Consider the following 24,676-nt stretch of genomic DNA (forward strand, 5'->3'; position numbering starts at 1 on the left):
TACCCTCACCCCACCTTTTTCATGTACCTGTCTGGTTGCAGACAGCAGGTTACTGGTTCTACAGATTTCCCCAAACTTCTGGATTGATGTGATTGCTTTCTTGTGGTGTCATTTTCCTGCTTCCCCTAATCTGGATGCTACGCCACCCCCCCCCCCCCCCGTTATTTTTTGGTTGTTTTGTCTTACTGTTGCACTTCAGGTGTGACTAACTTTACATGTTGATATACTGTAGGAAGCTGAATGAGAGCCCCGTTACAAGTAGAGTTCTTGCGGCTGTCCTAAGATTTGGTGCCAGTCTCTGTGGTGGGGTTCTGTCACGTGGGGCCATCCTTTCTCCCTTACATCAGGTGTACTGGGTCACCAGCCCATGTTTCTAGGGTGATGACAGAATCGTACTATATTTGTGAACTTCAGTTTTGATTCATCTTAACTGCAGCTGCTGGTGAACTAGGTGGCTAATCTGCACCATTAAGGAACACGGTTCTCTGAGTACTAGGAAGTTTGGCCAGAGAAGATTTCTTGCCGTTAGCCTCAGAAGGCAAGGTAGAAACAACCAAACTGTCAACTTTTTCTGATTCTTTATAAAACAGAGAGAGTAAAAGATCTTCTTTATTGTCAGCACAATCTAATTACCTGAAAGGTAAATGGGTTTTAGTATCATTCACTTCCTTTACACCTTACCTTGGTTTAGCCGGACGAAACAGTGGCTCTCCCTGTGGCTTTAAAGACTAAACATTTAAAAATACCATCCAACTCTCACATTAAAGTCATGCTTAGTCAGTCACTCCTGATGCCAAAAACATTCTATTTCATTTTCTCCTGGTAAAGTTAGAAATGGTTGCCCCGACAGCATTTTCCCCTACTCTGTCCTGTTCAGCACGCAGTCTCCCTAGCCCGCGCATGCCCTCTGGCCAGCAGGCTGGTTCCCGCCGCCTTTGCCATTTGGTGCAAATGTTCTCTTATGCCCACTTTCATTTAACCTCCTGAGTAGCACAGGCAAAGACTGAAACCTCTGGTTACCTGCAGTTTCAGCCCAGATTCACTAACTATACTTGTGTTTTTATGTTTTCAGTAAGTTCAATGCCAAGATGTGTTTAGAAATAGTGTCCAAGTTCTTTCTTTAATCCCAGGTGCATCAGAGGCTGAAATATAAGTCTGACTCATGGATTGTGCTTCCTAAGTACAGTGACACATTGACTTTTTTTTTTTTTTTTTAAAGACTTCAAATTACAACAAAGAATTCTTCAGTTGAAAATCTCTGACTAACATTTCTCTACTTGTTTCAGTGATAATTAGTGTTCCGGATGGGGGTTTTGAGATGTTGCTAGATTCTGTAGCTCCTGATCAGAAAGACCTTTTTTTTTTTTTTTTTTTTTTTTTTTTTTTTTTTTTTTTTTTTACCATTTTAACATGCTAATTATAATGTGTTGTAGTTCTTGGAAAACCAAGAATTGGTCAATGCATAGGTAAGCATATTTCTAAATGGAACGAATCACAGACCATCTGTTGAGCTTCATTTAGCAGCCCTGGTAAATAACAGTCATTTTCTTCCTTTTTCTTTCTGAGGAAGAAGAATAAAAGGGTTCCAGACCTGTCTTATTTCTGAATTCAAATCAGTGAAACGTCTTTACAGTACACAGTAGTAAAAGTCTCTTGTAAAACTATAAGAGTTTGCAGTGATGAAAGGGATGGCAGGGAACAAAATCCTCCAAGTACACTTGAGTTTTACTCTCTTTCTATTGGGCTGTGGTTCTGATGGGCCGTAAGGTTTTCTGTGCCGCCTGTAGCACTTTTCTATTGTTCGGGGGGTCTGGAGAGGATAGAGGAGGGATTTCTTACGTGTAGGGGTCTATGCCGATAAAATAATTGTGGCTGCAGATGCCCTGAGCTGGTATTCATAGGCCAACGGGTGGCGCTGGTGCTGTGGCTGCTGGCCCTAGCTTGGATGGCCTCTGGCATGGGTCCTCGAGGGCCATCCTTGGTGTGATCTCACACTGTTTTGCAGGTGTCAGCTGCGAGCATGAAGGGCAGGGGCCTGCAGGGTCAGCCTGCTGCCCCGTGATTGCTGCGTTGTAGGCACCTCAGGGTGCCTCAGATTGGGGTGGTAGCTGCTGGAAGGCTTGGAGCTTTTCACATCTCTTGCAGCCTTGCTGGACCGTTTCCCATTCTGGCTGTCCTTCAAGAAGGAATCGCTTCTCACTTGTGGGAGTCACGGAGGGCGTGGAGCAGCGTGCAGGTGCTATGATCTCTTTCTTGCTGTCTGAGGCGGCTGAGTCAGCTCTAAGGCAATCTTTGCTTGATCGAGCTTGCGTGTCCTGTTTGCTTGAATGCCTGTGAGCCTTTGTTGGTGCTCTTTCTCCTCCGTTTGGAACTTCTCCCCGATCCTTACATTGTCATCCTCTCCCCTTTGGCAGGCACAGTTAGCCACGGCCTCATCTTTGCTCTCAAGCCCTTCGTGTGCTGATGCCCCTTGTCACTTGATGCTTTATGGTTACAGTGCCTATTTTGAGGAGTTACCGGGAACATAATAGGTGATTAATGAATATTCACTGCACTGACCCAGCCTTCTTGGCAGAGTGTTGCTGTAGCCTGTGCACGCCCTACTTTTCTGCAGGCACCATGCCAGCATTTTTGCATGCATTATCTGATCATCAGGGGAGCCTGGGAAGTGTGATCCCCATTTTCCTGCTTAGGAAATCAAGACCTCCCAAAGGCAAGTAACTTTCCTGAAGCATTGAACCGGTAAGAGAGAGAATCAGGATTTTAACTTCAGGACTTTTTCTCCTAGGCTGCCTTGGACTCTTACAAACCTGTCTGGGCCCCAGTTTCCTCAAATAAAATTAAGTGATCATTCGTGCTCTTCCTGGCTCACAGAATTATGTAGGGAATATGGGAGACTCGTGATGTGAAAGTGCTCTGCAAATTAGAAAGTGCTATGCAAATGTAAGATAACAGTATCCAAACCATCACGGGGAGTGCTTCATCAGTAATTCTAACTTTCTAATGTATCATCAATCTCTTCCTTTCTATTAACTTTTTACCCTGTGCCTGCCAAGGTACTAAGATACCTCCCATCTATTTATCTATTTATTTACTTATTAGAGAGAGAGTATCTTCAAGTAGACTCTGTGGCTGAGCACAGAGCCTGATGTAGGGCTTGATCTTATGACCCATGAGATCATGACCTGAACTGAAACCGAGTCAGATGCTTAACCAACCAAGCCACCCAGGAGCCCCTCCTGCATCTTAAAATACAAATAATCACACTCTTAGAGAGACTGTAGTCCTTGTTTTTTTCTGCCAGACCTCCCCCAACAGTGGTCCACACTGGAAGCTTCCTCTTTCTAATGGCCATGGTTGGAGTCTTAGCCCTGTCAATCCGTCAGGCTGGTCTTTCCAAGTTATCCAGCCGCCTGCCAGTCATACTGCTCAGTAACTCGTTTTAGCCCTTAACACCCCTAACCTTTGAGTCTGTGACATTGCTGACTCTTCCGTGTTTCCCAAAATTCTTTCTTCCGTACATCCCCTGACTCCCTGTTCTTCTCTTTCTCATCGCCCTCTTGTTTGTTTCTCTTTTTTCTTCTCTAAATTGGCAGCCTTAGGAGTGCACTCAGGGTTCTGACACCCCGAGTATGCTCAGGAGCTCCTTTCCTCTCATAGCAGTTTTGGAAATGTGAGTAAAAGTGAAAGATACAAGTGTCTTCCTTTAGTTTTTGAACTTGTAACAAGTCCTTAGGGAAAGGACTTCCATACTAAGGTACAAAACAGAATCATGCCCTCAGTTCTCTTGTATGGGGTCATTTTTTCTCAACTCTCAAACCATTATGATGCTATTACAAAAACCTCTGCCCTTTTACTTACTACTTAATATAACTTTGGGGAGATTACCTTTCTTCCTGTAAATCTTATGTAAATCATGTAACATGGAGCTAACAATATTACCTTGCAGGATTGTTTTTGCTCTTAAAAGAAATACATACACTATAAAGGGCTTAGCCCAGTGTCTTAGTGAGTGTTGCTGCCATCATCATCATCATCATGATGACTTAGGGATAAGTTTTTATTTTATAGATTCAATTGAGGGGAAATGTACATATTCGCAATATTGAATCTCCTCTAATCTTTCATGATAATGAATCTTTGTATTCTAGGTTCTTCCCTGTTTACCACTGCCAGAACAGTCTTTCCATAGCACGCCACTGCTTGATTTCTCTCTTCTTCCTCACTGCTAATCGTGGCTGCTCCCACATTGTGTACATTTTCAGAGATATCCAGTAAATGGTGCAAAGTAAAGGCTTTGGCTCTATTCCCCTTCCTGGCACCCAGTAAAATTAGCAAAAAGACCATCAGTAGAGCCATACCTACATCATATGCAACAGGAGGACAGAACGGCAGTGAAATAGAAAATGGGATGATGTGATAGTGAGAATCACAGATAATAATAGCTATTATTTAAAGTTGATAAACCAACAGATAGATGCTAAAGTATTTGCAAAAGTGATAACCACCGGGGGGAAAAACAGACTATTAACACACTGAAGTACCAGAAGGAAAAAGAAAATGCTGCCCACAGAGCCAAAGAAAGAAAGAAAGGAAGTATTAAAAAGAACGTAACAGAATTACATTGGCAAGAGTCACAACGTGGACCATTTTTATACACAGTTGACAGGAATATGAATTAATACAAAGTTTATTTTGGAGGATGATTTGGAATACCTAGTCAAACATTTAAAATCTCAAAATAAAATAAAAATTAAATTAAATTTCTAAAAAGTTTTTCTAAATCTCATACTTTTTTTTTTTTTTAATTTTATATTTAGAGAGAGAGTATGCATGAGTTGTGGGGGAAGGGCAGAGGGAGAGGGAGAGAGAATGTCAAGCAGACTCTGCCCTGAGCTTGGAACCCGATGCGGGGCTCGATTCCACAACCCCAAGATCACCACCTGAGCACAACTTAAGACCCAGATGTCCAACCAACTGAGCCACACAGGTGCCCTCTGAATCTCATATGCTTTGCAACAGGGTCATTTCTGCAATCTGTCCTACAGATGGGCTTTCCTGGTGTGATGAGGGTGTTCATGGAAACATCATCTGTGGCAGAGATAAACTAACAGCAGGCTTTCTCAGGAGGAGGAGAGGCAGAGTAGTATGGGGAGGGTAGCTGTGGGTGTGTTTTCCACAGAGAAGTTAAAATCAGGAAAAACATGATTACAGGTCTGAATTCTTTTTTCTTCACCATGTTTGAGCAATTCCAAACAACGCCAGTGATAGGACACTCCCATTAAAAGGTGCGGCACTTATTGGCTTTGCCTCCCCTACTCTGTCCTTACCCATCAGAGTAGGAGATGCGCTACAGAAATTATAACAGATGCTTGTCATAGATGACTCCGCACCTGAGAGAAAGTGCAATAAAGCTCGAAATGTCCATGTACCGAAATGGACAGTGTTTAAAGTTACACTTTCTTTTAAAAAAGGAAACTGTAGATTAGTATGAATGGTATGATCCTATTTGTATTATAAATATATGTATGTGTGTGTATATATGTGTGTGTGTGTGTAAGTACAGATATTTATTTGTACATGTATGCACACATACATACATAAACCTTTTTATACAAATAGAATCAGGGTACCCAAGTAAAATGGTTAGGAGTGGTTACCTGTGAATGTTGGGCATAGTGAACCAGGGGATATTATTTGAGATTTTTCTTTTCAAACAGGGAATTTATGTTACTTTATAGCACATTTTTTTCTTACTCATTTCAAATTAATACCATTTGCTTTTTAGCATTCATAATAATTTATATAGAGTTGAAGTTGTCTGTAGAGTAGTTTGTAAACATATTCTGTACTTAAATTTTTTTCTCCAAATTAAATTGTCTTCTTGAATTTTACCTGAATACACTTGTGGCTAAGTCAGTACTTAAGTCAGTTGCTGTTAGCTTTACTATGTTTCTTTTCTATAAACGTAATTGAAAAATATACATGTTTATTATAACCTAAGAAGGTTTGGTTTTAAGAACTAGATTCTTTTTATTCTCTTTTATTTATTTTTCCCTTTTTCCTTTTTTTATGGAGTTAAAATGCACATAATACAAAATTTACTATTTTAGGCATTTTTAAGTATACAGTTCAGAGGTATTTTCATTCACATTGGCATGCAGCCTTCCCCTCTGTCCATTCCCTCTTTTCATCTTGTAACTTTGAAACCTTGTACCTCTTAAACACTCACTCCACATTCTCGCCTGCCCCCAGCCCCAGGGCACCACCATTTTCCTTTCTGTCACTATGATTTTGACTAAGTACCTTATGTAAGTAAAATCATATAATGTTTGTCTTTTTGTGACTGGTTTATTTCATGTAGCAAAATGTCCTCCAGGTTCATCCCATCTTATAGCACATTGCAGAATCTCTTTCCTTTTTAAGGCTAAATAATAAATAATCCTTTGTGTGTGTGTGTGTGTACACCACATTTTACGTATCTGTTTAGTGGTAGATGGGCACTTAGGTTGCTTCCATATTTTAGTTTTTATGAATAATACTGGGAACATGGGTGTATAAATATCTCGTAGAGAACCTGCTTTCAGTTCTTTTGGGTGTATACCAGGAAGTGGAATTACTGAACCATAGGGTCATTCTATTTTTAATTTTTGAGGAACCTCCATACTGTTTTCCACAGTGGGACACCATTTCACATTCTCCCCAAGAATGCCCAGGCATTCTAGTTTCCCCACATTCTTGCCAACATTATTGTTTTCTGTTTTTGCTTTGTTTTGTTTCCTGATAGTGGCCACTGTAATGAGTCACTCATACCAGGTGGTATCTTATTGCAAATATTGATGCAAATGTTGATGTTGAGCATCTTTTCATGTGCTTATTAGCCATTTGCATGTCTTCTTTGGAGAAATGTCAATTCAAGTCCTTTGTCTATTTTTGAATTGGGTTGTTTGAGTTTTAGTTCTCTTTATATTCTGGATATTAATCCTTTATTAGGCATATGATTTGCAAGTATTTTCTCACATTCTGTAGGTTGTTTCTTGCTGTAAAGATTTTTAAAATTTTTATGAAGCCCAGTTTGTCTATTTTTTGTTGTTGTTGTTGTCGTCTTTACCTTTAGTGTTATATCCAAGAAACCATTGCCAAATCCAGCATCATGAAGCTTTTTTCCTATATTTTCTTCTGAGAGTTTTGTTTGCTTAGGTCTTTAGGTAAAGAAAGAGTTAATTTTTGTATATGGTGTTAGGTAAGAGTCCAACTTCATTCATTTGCATGTGGATATCCCATTTTCCCAGCATCATTTGTTGAAAAGACTGTTTACTGAATGGTCTTGGCACCCTTGTCGAAAATCATGTGACTATATATGCAAGATTTTATTTCTTGCTATTGTATTCTGTTGGTCTATGTGTCTGCCTTTATAGCAGTACTATACTGTGTTGATGATGGTATCTTTGTAATAGGTTTTAAAATCAGGAAGTGTGAGTTCTCCAGTCTTTTCTTTTTTAAGATTGTTTTGGCTGTTTGGGATCTCTTGAGATTTCATGTGAATTTCAGGATGAGGTTTCCATTTCTGTAAAAAAAAAAGTTATTGGGACTTTGATCAGGATTGCATTCAATCTGTAGATTGCTTTGGGTAATATTGACATTTTCACAATATTAGGTCTTACAATCCATGTGCGTGGGGTATATTTCCATTTATTTATGTCTTCCTTAACTTTTTTCAGCAATGTTTTATAGTTTTTATTGTACTAATCTTTCACTTCCTTGATTGAGTCCTAAGCATTTTATTTTTTGATGTTATGGTAAATGGAGTTGTTTTATAATTTCCTCTTAACATTGTTCATTGTGTATAGAAATGCAGCTGTTTCTTGTGTGTTGATTTTGTTATATTGCTGTTTTGTTGAATTTATTAGTTCTAATATATATAATTTAATTATATAATTATTTAATTATTTAATTATATAATAATATAATTTTGTGTAAAGGAGTGCGTCATCTGTAGACAGATAATTTTACTTCTTCCTTTCCAATTTAGATATCTTCTGTCTTTCTTTCTTTCTTTCTTTCTTTTTCTTGCCTAATTACTCTGGAATTTCCAGTACTGTGTCAAAGTGGTGAAAGCAGGCAGCCTTGCCTTGTTTCTGATTTTAGAGGAAAAGCTTTCAGTTTTTTGCCATTGAGTATGATGTTTCCTGTGGGTTTTTTATATTTGGCTTTTATTATGTGGAGGTAGTTTCCTTTATTCCTATTAATAATTTAGTGTTTTTATCATGAGAAGGTATTGAATTTTGTCAGATGCTTTTTCTGCATCAGTTGGGATCATCATGTGGGATTTTTTCCTTCATTTTGCTGATGTGGCATATTGCATTGTTTGATGTTCAGATGTTACATTCTAGAAATAAATTCTACTTGGTTGTGGTATATGATCCCTTTAGTGTACTGTTGAGTTTGGTTTGCTCCTACTTTTTTGAGGATTTTTACATCAATATTCATCAAGGATATTGGCCTTTTCTTTGGTGATTTTCTTTTCTTGTCATGTCTTTGGCTTTGGTATCAGGGCTATGCTCATGTCATAGAATGTGTTAGGTATTATTCCCTCTTTACTTTTTGGGAAAAGTTTAAGAGGATTGGTATTATTCTTTAAATATTTGATAAAACTCATCAGTGAAGCCATCAGGTCCAGGGCTCTAATTTGTTGGAAAATTTTTGATTCCTGATTCAATCTCCTTACTATTAATAGGTCTGTTCAGCTTGTCTGTTTCCTTCATGATTTAATATTGGTAGTTTTAAGGTTTCTAGGAGTTTGTCCATTTCTTGTAGGTCTTCCAATGTTTTGATGTATAGTACCCTCATAATTTTCTTTTGTTTCTGTAGAATTGGTCATAATGCCCCCACTTTCATGTCTGATTTTGGCAATTTGAGTCTTACCTTTTTTTTTCTTAGTCAATTTTTTGATATTTTTGGAAAAACCAGCTTTTGGTTTCATTGATTTTTTTAAAATTTATTTTTTTGTTCTCTATTTCATCTCTCTCTACTCTGATCTTTCTTTCTTTACTTCTGCTAGCTTTGAGATTAGTTTGTTGTTCTTTTGTCTAGTTCCTTAATTTGTAAAATTAGGTTGTTGGTCTGAGCTCTTTCTCTCTTTTTAAATGTAAGCCTTTATAGCTATTAATTTTCCCCTTAGCATCACTTTTGCTGCATTTCATAAGTTTTGGTATGTTGTGTTTTTATTGTCATTCACCTCTAAGTATTTTCTAATTTCCTTTACTATTTCTTCTTTGATCCATTGGTTGTTTAAAAGTATGATGTTTAATTTCCACAGTTGGTGAACTTTTCAGTTTTTTTTGTGTTACTGATTTCTAACATCATCCTGTTGTGGCCTGAGAAGATGCTCTTTATGATACTTATTTTTAAAAAGTCTATCAAGACTTAATTTGTGGCCTAACATACGGTCTATCCTGAAAAATGTCATGTGTGCACTTAGGAAGAATGTGTGTGCTGGTATTGTTGGGTGGAATGTTCTGTGTATAACTGTTAGATCTAGTTGGTTTGTTCTGTTAAGTCCTCTATTTCCTTATTTATCTTATGACTTGTTGTATCCATGATGATAGTGAGTTATTGAAGTATCTAACTGTTATTGTAGAATGTCTGTTTATTTCTCCCTGCAATCCTTTCCATTTCTGTTTCATCTATTTTGATGGGCTGTCATTGTGTAAATGTTTTTAATTGTTATGTTTTCTCACTCTGTTGAACTGTTAATGTTAATTAACATTTGTGTCCTCCTTTGTCTCTTCTATAATCACTCCTATGCTGTTTTGGTTACTGTTTGTATGGAATATCTTTTTATGTTCTTTCATTTTCAACCTGTCTGTGTCTTTGGATCTCAAGTGACTCTCTTGTAGATAGCATAATTTACATTGTAAAGTACTGATAAGAAAGGATTTACTTTTGTCATTGTGCTATCATTTTTTCTCTATGGCTTATGGGTTTTTTTTTTTTTTTTTTTTGGCTTATAGATTTTTATTTCTTCATTTCCTGCATACCTATCTTTGTTTTGTGCATGTTCAGTTGATTTTTTTGTAATGAAATGTTTACATTACTTTGTAGTTTTCTTTTGAGTATATTATATAGGTATTTTCTTTGTGGTTGCCATGGGGATTACATTTAATATCTTAAAATTATAACATTTTAATTTTATTTTATAGAAGCTTAATTTCAGTAACATAGTGAAAGTGCTCCTTTACAGCTCTGTACTCACCCCTTTCAGTTAATATCACAGAATTATACCTTACACATTGTGTGTCCCAAAACATAAACCAGTAATTCTTTGAACTGAGTTGGTCTCCTTGATTATGTAGAAAACAAGATTTAGAGTTACTAACCAAAGTTACAGTAATACTAGATTTTATATTAATAATTGTTTTTTCTTTAATTGGTTTCTTAAATGCTATAGAAAACAAAGTATGAAGTATTGTTATAATAATAATAGCTTTTGTAATTGCTCATGTATTTACCTTAATTGACACCTTTATTTTTCCCATATGATTTCAGTTACTATCTAGTGTCCTTACATTTTACCTTGTAGCACTCCCTTGATCATTTTTTGCAGAGCAGGTCTAGTGGTCATGAACTCCCTCAACTTTTGTTTATCGGGGAATGTCTTGATTTCTCCTTCACTTTCAAAGGGCAGTTTTGCCAGATATAGGATTCTTGATTTTTTTTTTTTTCTTTTTTTTCTGGTAGCACTTTGAATATCAGTCCACTGTTTTCTGGGCTCCAAAGTTTCTGGTGAGAAATATGCAGAAAATCTTATTGAGTATACCTTGTATGTGATGATTTGCTTCTGTTGCTGCTTTTAAGATGCATCTTTCATCTTTGGCTTTTGAAAGTTTTATTATATTATATCTTGGTTTGGGTGGCTTTGAATTCATTTTTCTTGGAGTTCGTTGAGCTTCTTGAATGTTTATATCCATGCCTTTCTTAAAATTTGGAAAGTTTTCAGCTTTTTTTTTTTTAAGGTTTTATTTATTTATTTGACAGACAGAGATCACAAGTAGGCAGAGAGGCAGGCAGAGGAAGAGGGGAAAGCAGGCTCCCCACTGAGCAGAGAGCCCAATGTGGGGCTTAATCCCAGGACCCTGGGATCATGATGTGAGCTGAAGGCAGAGGCTTAACCCACTGAGCCACCCAGGTGCCCCCAGCCATTATTTCTTAAAATATTCTCTCTGCCTCTTTTTCTCTATATTCATCTTCTGGAACACCCATGATATCTATGTTGGTCCTTTTTTATGGTTTTCCACTGGTCTCTAGGCTCTCTTCACTCTTCTTCAATCTTTTTTCTTTCTGTTCATCAGCTTTTCATTTTCCCGTTTTAGCGTTATTTTCTAGTCCAGCTTCTTTATTCTGCCTGCTCACATCTGCCTTTGAATCCCTTCTGTGAATTTTTCATTTCAGGTATTGTCCTCACTTTCATCTTCAGAATTTCTTTTTAGGTTTTTCTGTCCCCTTATTGATATTTTTATTTTGTTCACACATTGTCTTCTTGAACTTCTACACCTCTTCCTTTAGTTTCTGGCCATCCTTAAGGTAGTTGTTTTAAAGTCTTTGTCTAATATATCTGTCATTCAGTCTTTTTCAGGGACAGAGCTGTTGAATTATTTCTTTCCTTTGAGTGGGCCATACTTTCCTGTTTCTTTGTATGCCTTGTGATGTTTTTGTTGAACACTCCCCCAGCATTTTCTGGGTGTCATGTTACTGCTTTAGTTTATTGTTTTTCTGGTTTTGATTGTTGTAAGCTGTCTCTGTGCTTGGGATCAGCCTGAGGTGTGATGTCTTCTCAGGTCTTTTTGAGCCTTTCCTTGGACATGTGCACTTTCTAGTTTTCCTCATAGATGCACTGTTTTTGAATATTCCACTTTTTGATGTCTGGTTTTAAAAAGGGGAAAAGTGAAAAATGAAGAAGAGAAAAAAATATGAGTCCTTTACATCTAGAAGTCACTTGAGCTGGAGGGGGGAGGCTCGCAACAATGGAGGGAGTTAAAACAATGGCTGCCTGCCTCTCACACCTCTAAAAGCAGAAGTAGCAATCAGCTATCAGAGGACAGATCTCCCAAATTAAAGGGATGGAGCCCTTTTGTGCCCACCCTAATCCCACAAGCTGTGTGTAAGCTGCTTCAAGAATAGGTGCACAGCTGCCTGCCATGAGGCTGTGGATGGGTAGGTAGACACTGCTGTCCTAGGCGCTAAAACTAACCACAGTTTACACTCCAGGCTTTCCCCTGGAAGCTGAATGCCTTCAACAGACTCCAGAGTTCCAGAATAGTTACATCAGACAGATTCTACCAGTGCGGTTATCTAGGTGGCGAGACAGATTACTGATGCTTCCTTCTTGGCATCTTCCCAGAATCCTCTATTTTTTTGTTTTGTTTTTATATTATTTTTATTATCTAGCAATAAAAAGTGAGTTATGTTTTTAAATCAAATTTTCTAGCTTTGAGTGCTATGTGGTTAATTTTTCTTCCTATTTATTCATGTTCTGCCTATGGTTTGACTCTGACATTTTTATTTTTTTCTTTAAGGTCAGTCCAGCTTGATTCAGTAGCAAAACAGATAAGTGAGTTACCTATTTTTCACAGAACAAAGTTCTGGTTTTTTGTTTTTTTTTTTTTTTTTTTTTTTTTTTTTTGGTTCACCCAAACAAGTATATTTTGAGTGCTGATGAGATGAATACTGACCCTCAAAAAGGTACCTTCCAGTTACCCATAATCTTTATGATGCTTAATCTAATGTGCAAATTTGTGCTGTGTAACCTAAAAAAGGATCTTTTTTAAGGCCATTAAATTCAGATGGTGGCTACTATATTAGAACTATTTCAGTTATCACTGAAGGAAACCTAATTTAAACTAACTTATGCAGAAGAGAGAACTGGTTGATTCATGTAACTGAGAAATATAGGGATAAAGTTTGGAAGCATTTGCAACCCAGGGGTATAGGAGTACTTAGATTGGCCAGGCCGAGGTCCTGTGCATGTGGCTGTAACTGTAAGGTCTATAAGTAGTCACTGCTGCTGTAACACTTGGAAGAAGGGTTCTGTAATCAGGAGAACAAAGTGCAAATAGGTGTCATTGAGCTCCTCCTCCTCTTCTTTTCTCCCTCATTTTTTATTGAGAACTTGCCCCGTGCACTCTTCTAAGAATTCTGTATGTATCACTTCACCTGAAATCTTGCAACAACCACATGAAGTAGGTATGGTTATATCCATATTTTCACAGATGGCCAAACTTAGATATGGTAAAGGAAATACTTTGCTTAGGATCATGCAGCAAGTGGTGTGTTTCAAACTCAGGCCTATTAGTTCCAAACTGGTGCTCTTAATCAGTACTCTTTCTTTTCCCCATTCCATGAATTTTAAAAATATGCTTTACCACACATAGTAATATTAGCCCACATTCTAGAAAAGGGCACGTGCATTCTATCCAGAGTCCCATCCAAGTGGGGCTCATATAGGCAAACTGGGCAGAGCAGGAAGCTGCTTCCCTGGAGTGTATGGTGGTGCTGCTGCCTTCTTCCCTTTGCTTTGAAGTCTTGTGTTCTTCTGGTTTGCCTGTGCTGCTTAGAAGCCCAGTTCCTGCAGTTGATCTGTTTATCCAGACCCAGCCAGTTCTCTGGACTCCTAGGGTCACTTCCTTTCCTTAGATGATCTTAGTTCTGCATTGTGGTTCCCCAGGTACTGCCTGGGATGGCTGTGGGGTGACTCTACTGGGCAGGTTTAGTAGTAGCCTTGACATTCCTGATTAATTCCCTTTTTTCACCCTCTAAGAATGTGTATGTTTATTATTCACTTTTGAATATCCACTGACCTAAAATTCAAATACAAAGAGACTTCTGACCAAGTTTGAATAACAGGAACCAAATTTGCCTCCTGCATGTACAACTAAAATCAGTCTCATCAAACCTATGAGACAGTGGTATACAGATGTAGTGAAGCTGTCACTGTAAGCCCCTGATCCCTGCAAAAGGGAAAAAAACCGCAAGTGACACAATGGCCCCAGCTCTGTTCTTGGAGGAACTTCCAAATTATAGCCAAGCAGTGGGGCCTGCAAGTAGAGCACAGTAGTCTCCCTGGGCAGAACCATTAGAACTGGGGGACCATGGAGGCCAAGGACCTGCAGTCCAGAGAGGGGAACGCTGCATGGACCACAAGGAAAGAACCCTATGAAAAGAGCCAGGGACCCATCACTGCAGCTTGCACAGGGCCATGTGTTATTCATGTTCCCACCAGCCAAAGTAGAAAAAACTTGGTAATTTGTGGAATAGCAGGTAGAATCCTCAGAAAGGCACTGCCTCATGAGTGGAACAAAATTAGGCCTAGACTTATCGTGGCTCTGGTCCCTTGAAAAAAGAGGGCCTCTCTCAAGTATGGTTTCTTAACAGTGGCGCTGGTTTTGTTTTTTGTTTTTAGGTTATAGGTTTATAGAACAATTGTGTGCAAAGTACAGAGAGTTCCTATAAATCCCCTTTATCCTCTTACAGTTTTCTCTGTTATTGACATCTTTTATTAGTGTGGTACATTTGTTACAATTGATAAGATCATATTATTAACTCAAGTCCTTAGTTTACATTTGGGCTTTTTCTGTGTTGCACTGCCTGTGAGTTTTGACAAATGTGTAATGGGAGGCATCCACTATGACAGTGTCGTACAGCGTCATTTCACTGCTGTGACAGTCCCCGGGCTCCATGTCCTCATCCCTGCTGCCTCCTCCCGCTCCCCCATCCCTGGCAACCGCTTATCCTTTTACTGTCTCCATAATTTTCCCTTTCCCATAATGTCTTGTGGTAGGAATCATAGTGTGTAGCCTTTTCAGATTGGCTTCTTTCACTTAGCAAAATGCATTTAGGTTTTCTCTATGTCTTCTCATGTTTTGGTAGCTCATTTCTTTTAGTGCTGTTAATTCTGTTGTGTAGAGTTTAAAAAATTTATTTTTTTAAAATTCATTCACTTGTTCATTGTTTATTTACCCATTCCCCAACTGAGGGACCTCTTGGTTGCATCCAGGTTTTGACAATTATGAATAAAGCTGTTGGGAATATTTACGTGGAGGTTTTTATACAGACATGTTTTCAACACATTTGAGTATGTACCAAGAAGTGTGATTGCTGGATCGTATGATAGAAATATGTTTAGTTTTGGAAGAAACTGCCAAGGTATCTTTTAGAGTGGCTTGTATCATTTTGCATTCCCACCAGCAATGAATGTCAGTTTCTGTCACTCTACATCCTTGCAGCATTTGGTGTTGTCAGGGTTTTGGATTTTGGCAATTCTGATAGGTGTGTTGTGGCATCTCATTGTTGTTTTAGTTTGCATTTCCCTGATGACATGTAATGTGTGGCACATCTTTTCATATTCTTACTTGCCATCTGTATGACTTCTTCGGTGTGGGGTTTAGCAGACCTTTCGTTTACTTTTTATCAGGTTGTTTCTTGTCTTGCTGTGGAGTTTCAAGAGTGTTTTGTATGTTTCAGATACCAGTTTTTATCAGAAATGTGTTTTGCAAAGGTTTGCTTCTAGTCTGCAGCTTGTCTTTTCATCCTCTTAACAGTGTCTTTTGCAGAGCAGAAGTTTTTAATTTTAATGGAGTCCAGTTTATCAATTCTTTCTTTCATGGATTGTGCTTTTGATGCTATCTCTAAGAAGACATTGTCAAACACAAGGTCACTTAGGTTTTCTCCTGTATTATCTTCCAGGTGTTTTATAGTTTTGTGTTTTACATTTAGGTCTATGATGCATTTTGAGTCAATTTTTCTGGAAGGCATAAGGTCTGTGTCTAGATTTACTTTTTGCATGTAGGTGTCCTGTTGTTCTAGCACCATTTGTTGAAAAGACTATCCTTTCTCCTTTTTAGTATCTTTGTTCCTTTGTCAGAGATTAGGTGACTGTATTTGTTTGGGTCTACTTCTGTTCCATTTTTCTATTTGTGTATTCTTTTGTTAATTCCACACTATTTGGATTACTAGTGCTTTTTTTTTTTTTTTTCTTCTTCCTCTTCAATATTGTGTTTATTCTTCTGGGTCTTTGCCTCTCGTATAAACTTTAGGATCAGTTTGTCGAAATCCACAAAATAATTTGCCGGGGTTTTGACTGAGATTGCAATGAATCTATAGATCACACTGGGAAAAGTTGACAGCTTAGCAGTAGTTTTCCTAACCACGGTCTTGGAATATCTCTTTACTTATTTAGATCTTTGCTTTCTTTCATCAGAGTTTTGTAGTGTTCCTCATATAGATCTTGTTAATTTTTATAGTTTTATTTTTTATGCACGTATGATTAACATACAGTGTTCTATTAGTTTCAGGTGTACAATATAATGATTCAACAGTTCTCAGTGCTCATCGTGATAAGTGCGTTCTCAATCCTCTTTATCTGTTACACTCATCTTCCAGGGTTTTTCCTCTGTATTTAAAAGTCTTTTTTTACAATAACCAAACTGTGCAAAGAGCCCAAATGTCTATCAGCTGATGAATAAAGAATGTATATAAACACAATGGAATATTACTCCTCCATCAAAAGAATGAAATCTTGCCATTTTCAGTGATGTAGATGGAACTAAAGGGTATTGTGCTAAGTGAAATAAGTTAGACCAAGAAAGACTAATACCATGTGATCTCACTCATATGTGGAGTTTAAGAAACAAAACAGATGAACATGTGGGAGGGGGGAAAAGAGAGGGAAACAAATCACTAGAAACTCTAACAGATAGAGAACAAACTGAAGGTTGATGGAGGGAGGTGAGTGGGGGATGGGCTAGATGGGGGTTGAGTGAGTATTAAGGAAGGCACTTGTTATGATGAATACTGAGTATTGTATGTAAGTGATGAATCATTGAGTTCTACTCCTGAAACCAGTATTTCACTGTGTGTTGACTAAAAGTTAAATGAAAAAACAATTTAAAAAAAAAGTCTTTTTTGGTCTGCCTCTTTTTTGTTTGTGTGTTTTGTTTTTTAAATCTCACATATGAGTGAGATCATGTGGTATTTGTCTTCTTCTGGCTTGTTTCACTTAGCATTGTATATATAACCTCTAGGCCCATGCATGTTGTTGCATATGGCAAGATTTTATTATTTTTTAATGGCTGAGTAGTGTTCCATTACACACACACACACACACACGTACACACACCTATATATATCTATATATATACATACGCCTACATACATAGATATATTTATCTGTGGATGGATGGATACTTGTATTGCTTCCATATCCTGGCTATGGTAAACAGTGATGCAATAAACATGGAGCATATATATTTTTGAATTAGTGTTTTCATTTTCATTTTCTTTGGGAAAATACCCTGTAGTGGCATTACTGGATCATAATGGTAATTCTATTTTTAATTTTTTGAAGAACCTCCATACTGTTTTCCACAGTGGTTGCACCAGTTTACATTTCCACCACCAGTACACAAGGGTTCCTTTTTTTCCACATCCTCATCAATGCTTGTTATTTCTTGTGTTTTTTATTTTGGTCATTCTCATTGGTGTAAGGTGATGTCTCATTGTCGTTTTGATTTGCGTTTCCCTGATAATGAGTGATGTTGAGTATCTTTTCATGTATCTATCTCTTGGTCATCTATATGTCTTCTTTGGAAAATGTCTATTGAGGCCCTCTGCTCATTTTTTTAACTGGATTATTTGGGGAGTTTTCTTGGTGTTGTATAAATTCTTTATATATTTTGGATATTAATCCTAATAATGCATTATATATGTATTTTGGGATTATCTTGATCCCAAAACCAGGCAAAGACCCCATCAAGAAGGAGAATTATAAACCAATATCCCTGATGAATATGGAGGGTAAAATTCTCAACAACATCCTAGCTATTAGTAGGATTCAACAGTACATTAAAAGGATCATCTATCATGACTAGGTGGGATGATCTAATTAAAAAAAATGTTTTTCTTCTCATTACTTTGGATTTAATTTGTTCTTATTTTTCTAGTTTCCTAAGGTATAAACTTAAATTACTGACTTTAGATCTGTCTTCTTTTCTAGTATATGTATTAATTGCTTTGACTGTTCTTATAAGCATTGCTTTCATTGGATCCCACAGATTTGTATAAGTTGTATTTTCATTTTCATTTTGTCCAAAATATTTTAAAATTTTCCTTGAACTTTCTTTTACCCTGTGTTAGTGAGGAGTGTGTTGTTTAATCTCTAAATACTTTGGTCTTTTCCAACTATCCTTCTGTTACTGATTTCTAGATTAATCCAGTTGTGGTCTGAGAACATTCATTGTATGATGTCTGTTCTTTTAAATTGTTAAGATGTATTTTATTTCCCACAATGTGGCCTCTCTTGGGTAATATTCCTTGTGATCTTCAGAAGAATGTGTATGCCACTGTTGTTGGATAAACATTGCCTGAATGTCTATTATATTCAGTTAATTGTTGGTGCTCTTCAGTTCAACATGTCCTCACTGATTTTCTGCCTCTTGGATCTGCATTTCTGACAGGTGGATAGTGAAGTCTCCAACTATAATACTGGATTCATCTGTTTCTCCTTGTAGTTCTGTCAGTTTTTACCTCACATATTTTGATGTCCAGTTAAAATGCAATAAGGGTTTTATGGACAGTAAGGATTGTTATGTCTTCTTGGAGAATTGACCCTTTTACCACTGTCTAATGCCCATCTTCATCCCTGATTCCTTTGTTTTCTCTGAAGGCTGCTCTGATTGGAATTAATGTAGCTATTCCAACTTTCGGTTGCTTAGTGTTGGCATGGAATTCCTTCTCCATCTCTTTACTTTTAACCTACCTGTATTTTTACAATTGAAGTCAGTTTCTTACAGACGACAAAGAATTGGGTCTTGTTTTTCTCAACTTTGCTGACTATTTTAATTGTAATATCCAGACCATCGATGTTTAAAGTGATTAGTCATATAATTGGGTTAATGATAATAGCATTATCATTATTGAAGAATAATGATATCGCATATCACCATGTATGAATAACATCTATTTCTGTTCTTTGCCCTTACGTTTTCTCCCTTTTCTTTGTCTTCCACTCTTCTTTTTCTGCCTTACGGTTTTATTTGAGTGCTTTATATGACTCCAGTTTTAATCCTCCCTTTTTTCCAGTTTTTAAGCATTTGTCCTGACATTTACACTCTAAATCCATCTCAGATAATACTGTACTGCTTCATGGTTTGTGCAAGTAGCCAGTACTTCTGTTTAGTCCTTCTTAACATTGCTCTCCTGGATTTCACTTATCTATAAGCTATAATCTCCTCATGCATTGTCACTATTATTATTCAGAAGAAGCTGTTATGCATTAGGTCATTTAAAAATAAGAAATGAAAATATTTGCTTTTATATCTTCCATTTATTCCTTCTCCAGCACTCCTGTTTTCTTCACATAGATCCAAGTTTCTGACTTCCATCATTTTCCTACTTCTTGAAGAACTGTTTTTAGCATTTCTTGCAAGTCTACCAGTGAGAAATTCTTTCAATTTTTGTTTCTTCAAGAAAGTCCTTATTTCTCCACCATTGAAGGGTAATTTTGTTGGAAACAGAATTCTAGGTTTGTGGGTTTTTCAATTCTTTAAGTATTTTCTACCATCCTCTTTTCTGTTGCCTAGTTTCTGAAGAGAATGCAGAAGTAGTTCTTATTCTTGCTCCTGTACAGGTGAGATGCATTTTTTCCCTCTTCATCTTTTTTGGAGATTTTTTTCCTTGTCTATGATTTTCTGCAGTTGAAATATGGTATTCCCAAGTGTGTTTTCCACCCTGCTTGGTGTTTGTCCTTCATTTGGAAAGTTCTCAGCCATTATTACTTCATTTATTTCTTCTGTTCCTTTCTCTCTCTGTTCTCATTCTGTAATTGCCATTACACATACATTTTATCCTTTGTAATTATCCCACAATTCTTTGGGTCTTCTCTTCTTTTTCATTCTTCTTTCTCTTTGCATCATACTCTTGAAAGTTTTTACTGACATTTCTTCAAGCTCACTGATAGTTTCCTTGGTCATGTCCACTCTACAGATAAGCATTTCCTTGATTCTTTTTTAGTTCCCCTCTCTCTGTTACATTACCCATGAATCTTGTGTTTTGTTTTTGTTTGTCTGTCTGTTTGTTTGTTTATTTTTTTTTATTTTATTTATTTATTTTTTTTTCTTATTTCTTTCATGTAATATTTTATTTCTCAGAAGACGATCTAGCTTTCAGATTCCTTCATCTCTCTTTGCTGTCGCACGATCTTAGAAACTCACGTTGTGGTATTCCTTCAAATATTTACGTTCTCTGGTACCAATTCATACCCAAGAGTAAGACACTAAGGAGCTATCTGGAAGCTCTATGTGAACAGGCCTTGTAGTCTGATGAGCTCCTTTATGAAGTGCCTATGGGAGGACCCGGGAGTGTCATTTGGTGGATTTTCTCTTTGATAAGTCAGTTTCTTCACGGAAGGACGCAGAGAACAAGGAAAAGCTGTAAGTCTCCGCGCAGGATGTCATCACTCATGTGTTCCCTGCTTTTGCAAGGCTGCCACTCTCGCCCTCTCCTGTGTCTACGGCCTTCCTGGTTCAATTTCTCCAGGGAATGATCGTCCTGTCTCCTGGCGGGCGGGTCAGCACACTCACCTCGTCAGCACTGAGTGCTCCCTGCGCACGTTCAGCAACGAGTAATAGTCTTCATTGTCCAGCTCCTCCTCGCTCAAGGCCGTCGCCATCTTCGCAACCTTTCACCCCCTGTTTGTTTGTTTAGAACCCATTCTGAATTCTCAGTCTGGTTATTCTAACATTTTTAACATACATGAATCTGGTTCTGATGATTGTTCTGTTTCTTCAGACTGCGGTTTTGGTCCTTTATTGTGACTTGAAATTGTTTTATATAAGTTGGACATGAAGTACTCACTGGCTGGGAGTTAGTTAGGTTCTGTTTCCTTTTGCAGTAGCTGTGGTGTCGGAGGCTGAAGTTTTTATCCCTTCCAGACCCCTCCCCACCCCTTCCTACCTACCTACCTATGTCTCTGATGTTGTATTTGGGTTTCTTTGGGAACTTGTACTTAAGTAAGATCTGACATGTGCAGTTTTTCAGTTGTATTCACCTGTTATTTTATAGGATCCCCATTGCTGTGGTGGTGAAGCAGGGTGGGAAGGATTCGTTCTAAAGTTCTGTCATTAGGTCTCAGCCTGTTATAGAGCTGGTGCCCCTCAGCTCTGACTTTTATAAGTGCTTTTCAAATCGCCTTCCCTGCTTTGATGAGACAGGGGGATTGGGTTGGGTATTTCTTTCTTCTACATAAGTTAGGCTCTGGTAAGACAGTTTCTTTTGAGGGCAACCTTGTTAAGAATAAGCAAAATGCTCTGGTGTATTTCAAAATGGCTGTTTTTTCCTTCTCCCTGTTGGAAGCATTGAGGGAATTTTTCTCTATCTTTACTGTGAGAACCTGGTAGGGCTCCTGTAGGTAAAATTAAAATGTGGGGGACTCCCTCCCTTAAACCGGGCCTCCCTGGAGTTTTTAACTCTCAGGTTTGTCCACACTGAGCCTCTAATTTGTCGACTGTAGTTTAAATTTTCCTACCTCAGTGCTAGTCCCCACTGGAGAGTTCTGTAAATTGTGATTCTCTGTATTTGCCTGTTTATCTTTATATATTTGGGGGCAGCAGTTTGCTCTGTGACCTCAGTTCTCTGCTGGATACAAGAAGAGGTATTGGCTTTTTAGTTTCTTGAGCATTTTACTTGTTAGGGTGGAATAATGCCTTCCAGGTTCCCTGTATGCTGAAACAGACACCAGAAGCCTCCATTTTTTCCTGTTTTTACAAGTATTTTCTCCCTCTTTTCCATGATGTCCCTTTCTTTTGTGCCCTAACACCTCTGACTTTTCTTCTCTGTCTTCCTTTTTATCTCTTCATCTGGAAGACTGCTGTTGGCCCTCTTCTCACACTGCACCACCCTTTTCTAGTAACCCCTCTCCTTCTACAGCTTTAATTAACTCCTGAGCAATGAAGACTCAGTCTTAACTGAGTGTCTGACATCTTATGGGCAGTTAATAGTCAGTGTCTCCAGAACTGAATTTATTTTCTGTGACTCCTCTTTCTCCCACAACTGCACCCCACCCTCCTTTCTTCTCCCACAAACATACCTGTTGGGTTGGTGGCTCCAGAAATGCAGGAGGAACAATAGAAATGACTGCCACGCCGCTATCTTTCAGCCTCCTCCCCGCTCTTCCTCAACCCTTGACTCTCCCGCCAAAAGGATGTATGGCCAGGTCACGTCTCCATAGGTAGCCCGATACCTATGCAGGAAACAGAAGTATCAGGACCCCCCACCCCATACCCTCCGATCACCAGATACCCTACCATATATGGATGTGAGCCCATGCCCTGCCTTGGCCTGATAAAAGACCCCCGCCGACCCCCTCCCAGTGCGACTTCCCCGACTCTGCTTTCCAGAGTCGCGGAACCTTGCCTGAGGGTTCCCACCTCCTCCAGGCACAACTTTCCTGGCTCCCTTCTCCTGAGCCCTGAAACTTCACCGGAGAGTGCCTTTAATAAATCTTGCCTTGTGCCTGCCTCGCCTGGTGTCGTGTTTATCTCGCCTATAAAACCTTACAATACCCATCCTCCCTTCTTTTTACCTGCTTAGTGCTCTGATTAAATGACTCTGCCACCCCAACCATCTGGCTCAAGCCAGAAACCTGTGTATTGTTCTAGACCGTTCTTACTCACTCACACAGTCCCGCAACATTTCATCTCAAAGAGAAACAACTTCATACCCGCCTCCTCATCCTTGACCCCACTGCCTTTGCTTATGTTCAGACCCTAGTTTACTGTCTGTTCTCCCTGCCTCTCCTGCATTCCTCCCTGCACACTGTCAGCCTTGCAGTGTTCCAGAAAGCATCAGATTGCTTCTCTGTTGCCTATAAAAGCAGTCTTCCATGTCTCCCACTCTGTGAACAATTCATTGAGATTGTGGATATACTGCATTAGAAATTTTGCTCAGATTTATTTTTATTTCAACTTGTAAAAATGTATCCTTTTTTTTTTTTTTTGCTTTTAAAATGTAGTAGAACAGCAGCACATGAATATAATTTATAAATATACATATATTAAGGTTTAATAGTTAAAAATTCTTTTAATGATTTGGCTGCATAATGAAGAAGTTGAGAGACCACATGCCTACAATGTGAAATCCCAATCCCTCAGGTTTGTGTGTGAGGCCCTCTGTTCTCTGGACCCTGCCCACGTGTGTCTGGATTCCCTCCATCTCTTTTCCCGTTGATCCCCTCCGTCATGAACTGGCTCCTATTTAGCCACTGGTTTAGGAGTTTCGAGGCTGTTTCATGACTTCACACTGTTGCTTCTCCCTGGAATACCCTTATTACTACTTCTCTCTGCCCTTATCCCCACGCCACCCAGCAGACTCCTGTTTCTGAATTCCTTTCTCTGACCCCTTCCTGTTTCTACCCTCTCTTCCACAAGGGAAGTCATAGTACCCATACCTCTTGCTGTCCTGCTGTCTTTGTCCTTCCCTCAGTCCTCTGACTGTGTCTCTAGAGCCAGCTCTGCTGCTGCTCCAGGAGGAGACTAGAATTGTCTGTCCACCTCTCTGCCCCCTTCACGGTGAACTCTTTAGAGAGACACGCCCCTCGTTCCTTACCTCCAGCAAGCAGCAGGCTTCTTCAGAGTCTGCACAAGCATATGGATCCCTGAGTGAAGACACTGAACTGCTGACATGTATCTTTCACTAGTGAGATTCTGTTTTTATGAAAAATTGATCAGGAATTAAGTTGTAAACTTGTGGATTTCGGTAGTCAAAATTTCTTTTGTGGTGTAATTTAGACATGCTCACTAAATCCAGTCATCCATTTAGTAATAAGCATATGTTTGTCTATGTTTTGCATCAAAGTTGATACGTATTTTGTTTTTATTTTAATTAATTAATTTTTCTTGAAGTATAGTTGGCACACAATGTTATGGTAGTTTGCGGTGTCCATCATAGTGATAAGACAAGTTTATGTGTAATGCTATGCTCGTCACAAGTGTGGCTACCTTCTGGCACCCTAAGTATATATTTTGTTAGTTCCAGAGAGTAGAAATAGAATAAGCACCTACAATTACTCTAGAGCCATTCTTTCTACTGTGGTCATAAAGTTTGGCCTGACCTAGTGACTTAGAAGTGACTGTTGACATCACATATTCTGGATGTGATTTGGCTTATGTTGGAAGAGGGCATTTGGAAGAGAGCCATTTTTGAATGAAGAATAATTAACCTTGCCAGTATTTATCTGTAAAACAGATAAATTAAGATCTGATTGATTGTTGATGTTTCAGAGACTTTTTCCATTAACAAATATCTTACTAGAGGTAAGATTTAAATTCACTTAGGATGCTTCAGGACTTGAGTTTGTTTACTATTTATGTGATATAAGACTTTTTTTTTAAAGAAAACAACATATTTCATATTTCATTATTGCTCAAATATCTCATTATTGGTCAGATTCTGTCTGTAGGTATGCATAAAGGAATGTGTGTGGTATGGGTAATTGAGATAGATGGGTTGTTTAATGAAGTCAGTGCAAGTAAATAATTTGTGAAGGATGAAGTTTAGGAAATGGTGTGTCTACCTTAATTACTCATTACTGATACTACTCTTATACTAAGAATTACTACTTACCACT

At 38.3% G+C, this 24,676-nt stretch overlaps 1 protein-coding gene across 1 annotated transcript in view; it reads left to right on the top strand.

Annotated features, from left to right (window-relative positions):
- Positions 1–24,676, top strand: part of MIPEP (mitochondrial intermediate peptidase) — a 177,566-nt gene that overhangs the window by 39,999 nt on the left and 112,891 nt on the right. The window lies entirely within an intron of this gene.

This window comes from Mustela erminea, chromosome 15 (assembly GCF_009829155.1).
Source record: "Mustela erminea isolate mMusErm1 chromosome 15, mMusErm1.Pri, whole genome shotgun sequence".
NCBI lineage: Eukaryota > Metazoa > Chordata > Mammalia > Carnivora > Mustelidae > Mustela > Mustela erminea.